This window comes from Elephas maximus, chromosome 10 (genome assembly GCF_024166365.1).
Source record: "Elephas maximus indicus isolate mEleMax1 chromosome 10, mEleMax1 primary haplotype, whole genome shotgun sequence".
NCBI classification, from domain to species: domain Eukaryota; kingdom Metazoa; phylum Chordata; class Mammalia; order Proboscidea; family Elephantidae; genus Elephas; species Elephas maximus.
The window spans coordinates 120,075,994-120,091,295 of NC_064828.1; the positions used below are offsets into that span (position 1 = coordinate 120,075,994).

Sequence of the window (15,302 nt, forward strand, 5' to 3'; positions counted from 1 at the left end):
GTATGTTCATCCTGTATCTTGCTACTGAGCTGAACTCTTCTATTAGTTTCAGTAGTTTTCTTGCGGATTCCTTAGGGTTTTCTGCGTATAAGATCGTGTCCTCTACAAACAGATACTTTTACTTCTTCCTTACCAATCTGGATGCCCTTTATTTCTTTATTTAGCCTAATTGCTCTGGCTAGGAGCTCCAGCACAATGTTAAGAGTGGTGACAAAGAGCACCCTTGTCTGGTTCCTGTTCTCAAGAGTAATGCTTTCAGGCTCTCTCCATTTAGGGTGATGTTGGCTGTTGGCTTTGTATAAATGCCCTTTACTATGTTGAATAATTTTCCTTCTATTCCTATTTTGCTGAGCGTTTTTTATCACAGATGCGTGTTGAACTTTGTCAAATTTCTTTTCTGCACCAATTGATAAGATTGTGTGGCTCCTGTGTTTTATTTTATTTATACAATGGATTACATTGATTGTTTTCCTAATGTTGAAACATCCCTGCGTAGCTGGTGTGAATCCCATTTGGTCATGGTGAATTATTATTTTGAAAAATTGTTAAGTTCTATTGGCTAGAATTTTGTTAAGGATTTTTGCATCTATGTTCGTGAGGGATATAGGTCTGTAATTTTCTTTGTGGTGTCTTTACCTGGTGTTGGTATCAAGGATATGCTGGCTTCACAGAATCAGTTAGGAGTATTCCATCCTTTTCTATGCTTTGAAATACCTTTAGTAGTAGTGGAGTTAACTCTTCTTTGAAAGTTTGGTAGAACTCTGCAGTGAAGCCGTCCGGACTAGGGCTTTTTTTGGTTGGGAGTCTTTTGATTACCTTTTCAATCTCTTTTTTTGTTATGGGTCTATTTAGTTGTTCTACCTCTGTTTGCGTTAGTTTAGGTAGGTAGTGTGTTTCTAGAAATTCATCCATTTCTTCTAGGTTTTCAAATTTGTTAAAGTACAGTTTTTCAGAGTTATTTGATATGATTCTTTTAATTTCACAGTTAGATCTGTTGTAATATCACCCATCTCATTTCTTATTTGGGTTATTTGCTTGCTTTCCTGTTTTTCTTTTGTCAGTTTGGCCAATGGTTTAGTGATTTTGTTAGTTTTTCAAAGAACCAGCTTTTGGTCCTTTTAACTTTTTCAATTGTTTTCGTTTTCTATTTCACTTAATTCTGCTCTAATTTTTATTATTTGCTTTCTTCTGGTGCCCGAGGGTTTCTTCTGTTGCTCTCCTTCTATTTAAGTTGTACAGGTAATTCTTTGATTTTGGCCTTTTCTTCTTTTTGTATGTGTGCATTTATTGATATAAACTGACCTCTGAGAACTGCTTTCGCTGTGTCCCAAAGGTTCTGATAGGAAATGTTTTCATTCTCATTGGATTCTACAAATTTCTTTATTGCATCCTTGAGCAGGGTATTGTTCAGTTTCCAAGAGTTTGATTTCTTTCCCCTGCTTTTTCTGTTATTGATTTCCACTTTTATAGCCTCATGGTCAGATAAGATGCTTTGTGATATTTTGACGTTTTGGATTCTGCTAAGGCTTGCTTTATGACCTAATACGTGGTCTGTTCTAGAGAATGTTACACGTGCACTAGAAAAGAAAGTATACTTGGCTGCTGTTGAGTGTTCTGTATATGTCTACGAGGTCAAGTTGGTTGCTTGTGCCATTTAGATCTTCCATGTCTTTACTGAGCTTCTTTTTGGATGTTCTGTCCTTCACTGAAAGTGGTGTGTTGAAGTCTCCTAGTATAATTGTGGAGCCATCTCACTTTTCAATGCTGTTAGAGTTTGTTTTACGTATCTTGCAGCCCTGTCACTAGGTGCATAAATATTTAATATGGTTATATCCTCCTGATATATTGTCCCTTTCCTCATTATATAGTGTCCTTCCTTATCCTTTGTGGTGGATTTAACTTTAGTCTATTTTGTCAGAAATCAATATTGCCACTCCTGCTCTTTTTTGATTGTTGTTTGCTTGATATATTTTTAAGTTTTAGTTTGTGTCTCTAAGTCTAAGGTGTATCTCTTTTAGGCACCCTATAGATGGACTGTGATTTTTTTTTATCCATTCTGCCACTCTCTCTTTATTGATGCATTTAATCCATTTACATAGAGCATTATGATGGGTAGGTGTGAGTTTAGTTGTCATTTTGACAGTTTTTTTTGTGTGTTGTTGAGTTTCTTTTTCCCACTTAATTTTTTGTGCTGAGTAGTTTATATATTGTTTTTTACTCTTTTTTGTTTTGATTTTGTTTATGCTGAGTCTTTCTTTCTTGTGTTTTATTTTGATGAGTGGAATTTTTAGTCTCCTTTGTAGTGACCTTAATATTTATCCCTATTTTTCTAAGTTTGAACCTAACTTTTATTTCTATGTATCACCTTGTCTTCCTCTCCATATGAAAGATCTACAACTACATTTCTTAGTCCTTCTTTGTTTTAACGTTGTCTTCTTTTACATAATAATATTGCTGTTTCCCTGTGTTTAGCATTTTTATCTTGGTTTATTTTTGTGATTTCCGTATCTGGGTTAACATCTGATATTGATTTTCTAACCAAAGAACTCCTTTTAGTATTTCCTGTAATTTTGGCTTGGTTTTTACGAATTCCCTAAACTTCCGTTTATTTGAAATGTCCTATCTTCACCTTCATATCTGAGAAACACTTTTGCTGGATATATGATTCTTGGCTGGCAATTTTTTTCTTTCAAGGTTTTATGTAAGTCATCCCATTGCCTTCTTGCCTACATGGTTTCTGCTGAGTAGTCCGAGCTTATTCTTCTTGACTCTACTTTGTAGGAGACTTTTCCTTTATCCCTAACTTCTCTTAACATTCTCTCTTTATCTTCGGTTTTGACAAGTTTGTTTATAACATGTCTTGGTGACTTTCTTTTAGGATCTACCCTATGTGGAGTTCGATGAGCATCCTGGATTGATATCTTCTCATCTTTCATAATATCAGGGAAGTTTTCTGCCAACAAATCTTCAACAATTCTCTCTATACTTTCTGTTATCCCTCCCTGTTCTCGTATTCCAATCACTCGCAAGTTATTCTTCTTGACAGAGTCCCACATGATTCTTAGGGTTTCTTCATTTTCTAAAATTCTTTTATCTGATTTTTCTTAAAATATTGTGGTGCCAAGTGCTTTATCTTCAATCTCACCAATTTTGCCTTCCACTTCCTCAATTCTACTCCTCTGACTTTCTACTAAGTCATCTAATTTTGAAATTTTATTGTTAATCTTCTGAATTTCTGATTGCCGTCTCTCCATGGACTCTTGCAGCTTATTAAGTTTTTCATTACATTCTTGAATAACCTTTTTAATTTCTTTGACTGCTTTATCTGCATGTTCCTTGACTTGTTCTGTGTATTGCCTGATTTCCTTTCTGATGTGTTGAACAACTCTGTACATTACTCTTTTGTATTCTGCATTTGGTAATTCCAGGAAGGCACCTTCATCCAGAAGATCCCTTGATTCTTTCTTTTGAGAGCTTGTTGAAGCAATCATGGTCTGCTTCTTTATGTGATTTGATATTGACTGTTATCTCAGAGCCATCTGTAAGTTACCGTATTAGTTTATGTTTGTTCACTGTATCCTAGCTTCTTGTTTTGTTTTGATATGCCCAAATAGGTTGCTTGAGTGAGCCAGCTTGATTATTTTCACCTTTGAAGCTCTGACGTCCTGTCCCCAGATGGCTAGAGCTGTTATCAGGTATATCAGTCTAGGAGTCCATTCATTTTTTTTGTATGGATTCAGCTCAAGCGTCCAGGTAGCTGGGCATCAAGTGTGTGGTACAGGCTCTGTCTTACAGAGAGATGGGGTGATTGGTGTAGGTACTGGTATCTTGTTGCAGCAGGGGATCATGCTCTGAATAAGGCAGGGGACTGACAAATGTCCCCCAGGTGTCTGGGAGGAAAGTGCGCCCCTATTCCCTAGAGAACAAAGGTGGGTGGATTCTGCAGATAGACCATGGGTACCCAAAGCTTTTGGTTGTAATGACTGGGAGGTACCAGTTACCTTTGGACCCGTCATGGGTGGCTGGGTGACCTGAGCGGAGCCACCAGTTCTTAGGTCCCTGATGTGGGTAGGTGAGGACCTTAATAGGCAAAGCAATGTCAAATGTCAAATACCCACCTCTCCACTGCACAGCTGAAACAGTTGCACTCTGCCAAGAATGGCTTATTCTCCTGAGATGGGCCCACACAGGTCCATGCAGGGGGGAAAGGTATTCAATGCCCATGGACTGTTTATGCCTGGACAGCAGCCGCTTCTGTCCTGAGCTTCCCAGGTTAGTGGAGCTGGCAAATTCTCTTTTCCCCCAGTTGCGAATATTCCTTCTCCAAGGCTGGGAGAATGTCTCAGGGCACTCAGCAGGACCTCTCTCTGGCCCAGGGAAATCAACAGCCACTGAAGCTGGCTTGGGGGTTGCGGGCACAGTAAAATACACAAATACTTTGTTATTGCCAAGAGTGCTGTTCTGGAGGTGTGAGTACGCTGTGTGGCTGGTGTTTCTCCCTGAAGAAACTGTGGCCGAATCCTACTACCAACCCTGTCGCAGTTGCTACTGGGAATGGTCCCTGAGGGATCCTGGCGATCCAGGTCTGGCAACTCCTCTCCACTTCTGAACTGTCTCTCCCTCTCCCTGCCACTCAGTCCGTTTTCTAACTTTGCCTTTGAAGTTCAGGACTCCTAAGTTGTCATAAGCGTTTCACTTGTTTTTTCGGGTCTTTGTTGTAAGACGGGTCACCGGAAGCTTCTGTCTCCTCTGCCATCTTGGCCCCGCCTCCACATGTATCAGTTTTGATTGACGTAAGTGCATGTTGTTCGTACGTGCTATTCTGACTCATAGCGACCCTATGCACAACGGAACGAAACACCGCCTATCCTGTGCCATCCTGACAAACATTATGCTTGAGCCCACTGGTGCAGCCACAGTGTCGATCCATTTCTCGTTGAGGGTCTTCCTCTCTTTCATTGACCCTCTACTTTACCACGCACGATGTCCTTCCCCAGGGACTGGTCCCTCCTGGTAACACGTCCAAAGTATGTGAGACGAAATCTCGCCATCCTTGCTTCTAAGGAGCATTCTGGCTGTGCTTCAACCAGAACCGATTTGTTTGTTCTTTTGGCAGTTCATAGCGTATTCAATATCATCTGTCAACACCATAATTCAAAGGTGTCAATTTTTCTTCTATCTTCCTTATGTATTGTCTCAAAACAGGGAAACAGTGACGTTATCATGTAAAAGAAGACAACATTAAAACAATAAAGAGGAACTAAGAAATGTAGTCATAGATCTTTCATGTGGAGAGGAAGACAAAGCGATATAAAAAAATAAAAGTTAGGTTTAAATTTAGAAAAATAAGGGTAAATATTAAGGTCACTACTAAGGAGACTAAAAATCCTACAATCCAACTTTTGCATGCATATGAGGCAGCTGAAGTCACCATGGCTTGGGTCAGGTGCATCTCAGTCTTCACAGTGATGTCTTTGCTTTTTAACATTTTAAAGCAGTCTTTTGCAGCAGATTTGCCCAACATAAAATGTCCTTTGATTTCTCGACTGCTGTTTTCACGGGTGTTGATTGAGGATCCAAGTAAAATGAAATTCTTGACAACTTCAATCTTTTTTGTTTATCACGATGTTATTTATTGGTCTAGTTGTGAGGATTTTTGTTTTCTTTCCGTTGATGTGTGATCCATACTGAAGGCTGTAGTCTTTGATCTTCATCCGTAAGTGTTTCAAGTCCTCTTCACTTTCAGCAAGACTGTATCATCTTCGTAATGGGGGTTGTTAGAGAGTCTATGTCCAATCCCGATGTCCCATTCCTCTTCATGTAGTCCAGCTTCTCAGATTATCTGCTCAGTATACACTGAAAAGTACGATGAAAGGATACAACCCTGACGCACACCTTTCCTGACTTTAAACCATGCAGTATCCCTTTGTTCTGTTCGAATGAATGCCTCTTGGTCTATGTACAGGCTCCTCATGAGCACAATTAAGTGTTCTGGAACTCCCATTCCTCATAACGTTATCCATAATTTGTTATGATCCACACAGTCGAATACCTTTGCATAGTCAAGAAAACACAGGTAAACATCTTTCTGGAAATTTCTGTTTTCAGCCAAGATCCACCTGAGATCAGCAATGATATCCCTGGTTCCATGCCCTCTTCTAAATCCGGCCTGAATTTCTGGCAGTTCCCTATTGATATACTGCTGCAGCCGCTTTTGGATGATCTTCAGCAAAATTTTACTTGCATGTCGTATTGATGACATTGTTTGATAATTTCCACATTCAGCTGGATCTTCTTTCTCAGGAATAGGCATAAATATGGATCTCTTCCAGTCAGTTGGCCGGTTAGCTCTCTTCTAAATTTCTTGGCATAGACAAATGAGCACTTTCAGTGTTGCATCCATTTGCTGAAACATCTCAGTTGTTATTACCTCAATCCTTGAAGCCTTGTTTTTCACCAATGCCTTCAGTGTAGCTTGGACCTCTCCCTGCAGTACCACTGGTTCCTGATCATATGCTGCCTCTTAAAATGGTTGAACACTGAGCTATTTTTGGTATAATGACTGTATATTCCATCTTCTCTTGATCCTTCCTGTGCCATTTAATATTTTCCCCACAGAATCTTTTACTACTGTAACTTGAGGCTTGAATTTTTAATAAACATAGTTTATTAAGAAAATGTTCTACATCCCACTTTGGTGATTGGTGTCTGGGGGTCTTACAAGCTTGCGAGTAGCCATCTAAGATGCATCAATTGGTCCCAACCTGCTTGGAGCAAAGGAGAATGAAGACTACCAAAGACACAAGGAAGTTATTTATATTAACCCATGAGACAAAGGGGCCGTATAAACCAGAGGCTCCATCACCCTGAGACCAGAAGAACTAAATGGTGACTGGCTACCACCAATGACTGCCCTGACAGGGACCACAACAGACAGTCCCTGATGGAGCAGGAGAAAACGGTGGAGCACAACTCAAATTCACATAAAAAGACCAGCTTAATGGTCTGACTGAGACTGGAGGAACCTCTGAAGCCATGGTTTCCAGACCCCGTTAACCCTGAACTAAAACCATTCCTGCAACCTACTTTTCAGACAAAGATTAGACTGGACTATACTCGTGAAGAGTGTGCTTCTTAGTTCTAACAGATACATGAGACCAAATGGGCGGTTCCTGTTTGGAGGCAGGATGAGAAGGCAAGAAGGGACAGGAGCTGGCTGGATGGACATGGGAAACTCAGGGTGAAAAGGGGGTGTGTGCCGTCACATTATAGGGATTGCAACTAGTGTCACATAACAATATGTATATACATTTTTGTATGTGAAATTAACTTGAGCTGTAAACCTTCACCTAAAGCACAAAAAAACACACATATATATGACACACACACACAAAAAGAATTAGTCAAAAGATCATTATATATGCACACACATGCATATACATAATCAGTTATTATTTTTACTACTGGAAACCCTGGTGGCGTAGTGGTTAAGCGCTACAGCTGCCAACCAAAAGGTCGGCAGTTCAAATCCACCAGGCTTTCCTTGGAAACTCTATGGGGCAGTTCTACCATCCTACAGGGTCACTATGAGTCAGAATCGACTCAATGGCAACAGGTTAACGGGTATTTTTACTACCATTAACATGGTATTATTGTTGTTGGGGCAGCGAAGCCGATTCCAACTCATGGAGACCCCATGTAACAGAGTAGAACTACCCCCTAGGGTCTTCTAGGCTGTAATCTTTACGGAAGCAGATCACCAAGTCTTTCTCCCACAGAACAGCTGAGTGGGTTAAACCGTCAGCCAGCCTTTCAGATAGCAGCTGTGCACTTAACCATTTCACTACCAGGGCTCCTTATTAACACAATAGTGTAAAAATATTTAAGGCCATGGGGAAAATGTGTAAAACTTATTTACGAAATGATACAATGTTTTTTATAGAAACCTCTGATGCATGCGCACCATCAGTATAATCAAAATACGAGCAGTTATCTGTGAGTGATGGATTTTATGGCTGGATTTTTACTATCATTTTCTGTTTATTTTTTTCAGTATTTAATACAATAAACATATTTAAATTCTACTTCTGTAGTAAAGAATTTGATCTCACCTAAAGAAAGGGCTATGGCTGGTGGGTGGCACACGGTTAAGCGCGTTGGACTACTAGCCAAAAGGTTGGTGGTTTGAATCCACCCAGCTGCACCTCGGATGAGACAGGGACAGAAGGCTGGATAGCCGCAATACCGGAATAACAGGCCCGTTGATCTGGGACTCTAACCCATGGGTGATGTTACAAGACAACCCACACGTGCAGTCCCTGATGCACAAAATCTTACATATCTCTTAAGCTGTTTTTCAGGACCCCATCATAGGGGTGGCATCCTGCATTATCTCTTGTAAGTTGTTTTTCAGGACCCCACCATAGGAGCGGTATCCTGCATATCTCTTGGAAGTTGTTTTTCAGGACTCCACCATAGGGAGTGGTGTTACAAGATAACCAACATTCTGGACTCTGACACACAGAGTTCCATGTATCTTCCCTACCAGCTGCTTTCCAAAGATGAACAGAATCAGCCGATCCCCGGGGCATGCACAGCGAGAATGGGTGTGTCCTTACAGTCTTGTCAAGTGGGCCCTGAGACTCCGCAGTGGTGACGTGACATCCAAATTGACTCTACCCTGGGTTCCAGATGCGCACACACCTAATTTCTTAGCCCCTCTATTTCTCAGAAAGCCCCGCCTTTTCCCCCCAAAAGCAATGAATAAAACATGAGATCCTTCCCTCCTAAAACCCTTTATAAACTTCAAGAAAACCTCCATTCAGGGAAAGACTGGAGACTAGCATAGGCAGAAGCTCCTCTCCTTTCTCGCGAGCCTCTACTTTCTTTCTGTCGCTAATAAACCTTTCTTCGTGTGGAACCTCTGAGCCTCTCCTGGTCATTCTTGGTCAGCAGAAGGCAAGTACCTAAACAGGACTTGGTCCCAAGCTGGGAAGCCTTGCCCTGCAACCTGGAAGACAGGCCTAGCAATCTGCTTCTGAAAGGTCACAACCTTGAAAACCCTATGGAGCAGTTCTATTTTGTACACACGGGCTCGCTCTGAGTCAGAACAGATTCAATAACAACTTCCAACAACAACAAAGAGCGTTCTGGCCTTTGTCCTGACTCCTGGGAAGTAACCTCTAAAGCCCTGGAATTTCCAGAGTGAGAGACAGCCTTTGTGATTCACAGCAGGCCCCTCTGTCCACACCTGATAGTTTATACCAAAGAGGTGATAGGGTGGAAGCTTGTCACACCAGAAAGACCCACCATGTCATCAGAGTTGGGACTTGTGTTAACATTACACCAATATCAACAGGTAAGTGGGAGCTCACTGTAGAAGAAAACACACAGCGTGGAAGGTGGTCACGCCAGAAAGACCCACTATGTGATCAGAGAGTTGGGGCTTCTGTTAATATTAGACAAATATCAACAGGTAAATGGGAGCTCACTGCAGGAGGAAACACACAGAATGGAAGCTGGTCATACCAAGGAGACCCACCAGGTGATTAGATTTGGGGTTTGTGTTAACCTTAGACCAATATCAACAGGTAAATGGGAGCCCGCTCCAGAAGGAAACACACAGAGTGGAAGCTGGTCACGCCAGAGAGACCCACCATGTGATCAGACAGTTGGGGATTGTGTTAACATTAGACCAATATCAACAGGTAAATGGGAGCTCACTGCAGGAGGAAATACACAGAGTGGAAACTGGTCATGCCAGAGAGACCAACCATGTGATCAGAGAGTTGAGGATTGTGGTAACGTTAGACCAGTATCAACAGATAAACGGGAACCCACTGCAGGGGGAAACACGAAGCCACCCAGAAGGGGTCAGCTGATGAAACCACCTGTATGGAAATTAGGTGGTGGCTTCTTTGGTTACAAAGCTGCACTTTAACATTCAGCCCCTGAAAAGAAGAAATGACTTGTTTATTACTCACAGGTCCTGGAGGGGTGCACACTCGAGGGCCACACGTTGAGTCACATGGGTGCTGAAGAAGAGGAGAGTCAAAGGGCGTGCAGACAGAGACCTGGGCTCAGCCTTCAATAGGATCGAAGGGGCAGTACACCATTTCCTGTGCTTAGAGGCTACTGGAGATACGACCATGTAGTGAGTCATAAAGTAAACATCAGCTAATTTCAAATAAGATGATATCTCACTGTATTTAACAACTCTCCTATTACTGGATGGAAACCCTGGTGGCATAGTGCTCCTTACCAAAAGGTTGGCAGTTCAGATCTACCAGGTGCTCCTTGGAAAACCTATGGGAGAATTCTGCTCTGTCCTGTAGGGCCACTATGAGTTGGAATCGACTCGACAGGAACAGATTATTATCACTGGATATTGTGCTGTCTTAAATTAGAAATAAAGCTGTGAAACAATTAAAAAAAAAAAAAAAGAGGTATGAGGTAGGCCACAGCCCTTGCACAGGGAAATCAAAATAAAAGTTAACAAAAATCAAATAGTGGAAGCAAAGCTAAACGAAACAAAAAGCTAAAGATAGTTTACATACTTGGAATCTGATTACAGAAAAAGTTTTTATAACGTATGTGACAACTGGTAAATGACCAATTTAGCATCACTGTCATCACAAAGAATCAAAGTACTCAAAACCAGATAATGTAGTCAAAGCAGTGACCCTGAAATAAGTGTCTCTTTAAAAACATACTATTAAAAACCAAAGAAAGAAAAAACGTTGGCTTGTACTCGATTCCTTCTTCCGACACCCCACGTTACAGCCTAGAACTGCTCCACAGGGTTTCTTGGCTGTAACCTTTATACAGAAAGACAGGCCTCTCTTCCGCGGGGCTCTGGGTGGACTCAACTGCCAACCTTTCGTTAGGTTAGTACACCAACTCAAACCGTTTGGGCCTTTCAGGGACCTTAAAAAAAAAGGGTGAGGGTACTGCAAGAAACCAAAAGAGATCTACATCAATGGAAAAACATACCATCCTCATGAATAGGTAGACTCAACACTGTGAAAATGTCAATTCTACCCAAAGCAATCTACAAACAATGCAATCCTGATCCAAATACCAACAGCATTCTTTAAAAAGATGGAAAAATAAAACATTAATATGGAAAGAGAAGAGGCCCTGGATAAGTAAGCATTATTGAAGAACAGGAATACTGTAGGAGGACTCCTGCTATCTGACCTCAGAACCTATTATACAGCTACGGTAGTCAAAACAGCCTGGTACTACATTGACCAATGGAACAGAATTGAGAACCCAGATGTAAATCCATCCATCTACGGTCACTTGATCCTCGTGGACAAGGGCCCAAAGTCCATCAAATGGGGAAAAGATAGTCTTTTTTACAAATGTGCTGGCAAAACTCGATGTCCATTTGCAAAAAAATGAAACAGGACCCATACCTCACACCATACACAAAAACTAATTCAAAATGGACCAAAGACCTAAATATAAAATAAAAAACTACAAAGATCATAGAAGAAAAAAATACGATCAACACTAGAGATCTTAATACTCGGTATTAACAGGATACGAACCATAACTAACAACAAAAAAACTCCAGAAGATAAGCTCGATAACTGGGATCTTCTTAGAGTTGGGGCTTGTGGTAACATTAGATCAATATCAACAGATAAACGGGAACCCACTGCAGGGGGAAACAAAAGACTTCACTGAAAGAGTAAAAAGAGAACCTATAGACTGGGAAAATTTTTTTGGCTATGACAAATCCAGGAAAGGTAGGTCTAATCTCTAAAATCCACAGGAAAATTCAACACCTCTACAACAAAGACAAATAATCCAACTAAAAAAATGGGCAAAGGAAATGAACAGACACTTCACCAAAGAAGACATTCAAGTGGCTAACAGACACAGGTGGAAATGCTCGTGATCACCAGCCATTAGAGAAATGTAAATCAAATCACTACCCATTAGAGAAATGCAAATAAAAACCATGAGATACCAACTCACCTTGACATTACTGGCATAAATCAAAATAAAATAAAATGAAATGAAATAACATATGTTGGAAAGGCTGCGGGGAGACTGGAACTCTCTTGCACAGCTGGTGGAAATTTTTGCAAGACGATATGATCCCTTTCTTAAAAAGCTAGAAATACCATATGATCCAGCAATCCCATTCCCAGGAACATATTCTACAGATATAAGAGCAGTCACATGAATAGATATATGCGCACCCATGTTCACTGCAGCATCGTTCACAACAGCAAAAAGATGGAAACAACCTAGATGCCCAGCAACAGATGAATGGATAAAGTATGGTACATACACACGATACAGTACTATGTAATCATAAGCAACAGTGATGAATCTGTGAAGCATCTCACAACATGAATGCATCTGGAGGGCATTATGCTGAGTGAAATAAATCAATCACAACAGGACAAATATTGTATGAGACCACTACTATAAAAACTCATGAAAAGGCTTACACACAAAAAGAAACAATCTTTGATGGTTATGAGGGAGAGCAGGAGTGGGGATGGAAAAACACTAAATAGACAAGAGAGAAATTGTAACATCGATGAAGAGTGTGAGACAGTACACAATACTGAGGAACCCAGCACAACTTGTCTGAGGCAAGGTCATGGAAGCTCCATAGAAATATCCAAACTCCCTGAGGGACTGAATTATTGGCCTGAGGGCCGTGGGGACCATGGTCTCGAGGAACATCTAGCTTAACTGACGTAACACAGTTTATAAACAAAACGTTCTACATTCTGCTTTGATGAGTAGCATCTGGGGTCTTAAAAGCTTGTGAGCAGCCATTTAAGATACTCCGCTGGTCTCATCCCGCTGGAACAAGAGAGAATGGAAGAAAAAAAAAAAAAAAAAACAGACACAAAAGAAGGATCAGTCCAAAAGACTAGTGGACCACAACTACCACAGCCTCCACCAGACTGAACTCAGCACAACTAGACAGCGTCCAGCGACCACCACCAACCGCTCTGACAGGGGTCACAATAGAGGGTCCCCAGATAGAGCTGGAGAAAAATGTACAACTCACAAAAACACAAGACTTACTGGCCTGAAAGAGACTGGAGAAATCCCGAGAGTACGGCCTCCATACATCCTTTTAGCTCAGTAATGAAGTCACTCCTGAGGTTCACCCTTTGTCCAAAGATTGGACAGGCCCATGAAACAAAAGAAGACAAAAGGGGTACACCAGCCCAGGGGCAAGGACGAGAAGGCAGGAGGGGACAGGAAAGCTGGTGATCCGGAACCCAAGATCGAGAAGGGGTTGGTAACCAAAATCACAAAACAGTATATGTACTGCTTCTTGAGAAGCTAGTTTGTTATGTAGACCTTAATTTAAAATACAATAATAAAAGGGGTGGGGGAGTGGGGTTGAAAATAAATGAACCGACCGTTCAAATCTGTAAACCAAGAGACGGAAAAAAGGAAACCCAAATTTCACGTTAAAAATTAAGTAAATTATCAATAAAACTTTCAAGAAACGATAAATTTCAGGAATGAAAGGACGAAGCAGACTATTTGGCTGAAAACGACAAAATGAACAAAACTTCCCTACTCGCGGACTGGGGCGGGGGCGCGGCCGACACCACCCTGAGAGCGCAGAGAAGGGGTCGCCGAGGGGCCCACGGGAAGGAGGAGGTGGGGGGGTCGGCAAGGGACCGACGGGAAGGGTCGGCGAGGGGCCGACGGGAAGGAGGAGGGGGGAAGGGGTCGGCGAGGGGCCGACGGGAAGGGGGAGGGGGGAGGGGTCGGCGAGGGGCCGACGGGAAGGGGGAGGTGGGGAGGGGTCGGCGAGGGCCCGACGGGAAGGGGGGGAGGGGTCGGCGAGGGCCCGACGGGAAGGGGGGGAGGGGTCGAGGAGGGGTCGACGGGAGGCGGGTAGCGGGCTCCCTGGCCAGGGTGGGAAGGCCAGGCGGGCCGGCTCGGAGCTGTTTTACCGGAAACGGACGCGGATCCAGGACGACAGCGGGGCGGGCGCGGGGACCTGAGCGTCTGCAGCGCCCCGCGGACCCCGAGCGGGAGGACGCGAGGCTGGAGGGGACGCGGAGCGCGGGTTTAAACTAGAAACACGCCACTCGCTCACCCTCGTGGGATTGTCGCGCCAAGCGAACCTCCTACGCATGCGTAGAAGGAGGTGCGGCGGGCGGGGCTGCGCCGAGGACCGAGTTGTGCAGGGGGCGGGGCGGGGCCTGCAGGGGGCGGGGCTGCGCCGAGGACCGAGTTAGGCAGGGGGCGGGGTGGGCCTGCAGGGGGCGGGGCTGTGCAGGGAATCGGGCGGGGTCCCAAACCGCTAGGCACTGGAGCGGACTGGGGCAGCTGGGCGTGAGCTTCCCCCCCGACCCCGGACCTGAGCTTTAGTTTCTGGCCGTCCAAAAGAACTTGATTCTCTTCCTATTGAGGCGTTTCAAAGTCTTTGGGATCCTGAGGACCAGAGCTGCTTCTGTTAACGTTTCAAACAGTTTAAGGAAAAGAGGAAAGCCGGGTAGGTCACATATATCCGAAGCTGAGCCCTTTTCCTCCTACCAGATGGTTTTTGTTTTTGTGTGCCCTAGAGTCAATTCTGACTCATAGTGACCCTATAGGACAGAGAAGAATTGCCCCATAGTGTTTCCAAGGAATGGCTGGTGGATTCAGACTGCCATCCTTTTTGATTAGCAGCCAAGCTCTTAGCTACTGTCCCACCAGGGCTCCATAGCCCTCCAGTATGGAGTTTCCTACATGGTAAGCAAAGATGGCACTTTGAGGACTAAAGAGCACCTGACCCAAGCCATGGTATTTTCAATTGCCTCATATACATGTGAAAGCTAGATAATGGATAAGGAAGACCAAAGAAGACTGGATGCCTTTGAATTATGGTGTTGACAAATAGTATTGAATATACCATACACTGCCAAAAGAACTTACAAATCTGTCTTGGAAGAAGTGCTGCCAGAATGCTCCTTAGAAGCAAGAATGGTGAGACTTCGTTTCACATACTTGGACATGTTATTAGGAGGGAGCAATCCCTGGGGAAGGTAGGAGGTCAGCAAAAAAGAGGAAGACCCTCGACAAGGTGGTTTGACACAGTGGCTGCAACAGGGGGCTTAAGCGTAGCAAGGATTGTGAGAATGATGGAGGACAGGGCAGTGTTTTGTTGTGTTGTACATATAGTTGCTATGAGTTGGAACCGACTCCATAGCACCTAACAACAACAACGTGATTATTCAGGAACCCTGGTGGCTCAGTGATGAAGCGCTTGGCTGCTAACCAAAAGGTCAGTAGTTCCAATCCACCAGCTGCTCCTTGGA

General features: G+C 43.1%; 1 protein-coding gene across 7 annotated transcripts in view; it reads right to left on the reverse strand.

The window, feature by feature from the left end:
- LOC126084685 (zinc finger protein 420-like) overlaps positions 1–14,165 on the reverse strand; it is a 69,357-nt gene extending 55,192 nt beyond the window's left edge. For 5 of the 7 annotated variants that reach the window (XM_049899336.1, XM_049899334.1, XM_049899330.1 and 2 more), the window contains exon 1: positions 13,953–14,140. The gene's annotated coding sequence lies outside the window, so the exon portion shown is untranslated. Of the gene's footprint in view, positions 1–9,983; positions 13,529–13,952 lie in introns of those variants that run through there. The other 2 variants (XM_049899332.1, XM_049899333.1) reach the window with 2 other exon arrangements.
- Positions 14,166–15,302: the final 1,137 nt, after the last annotated feature.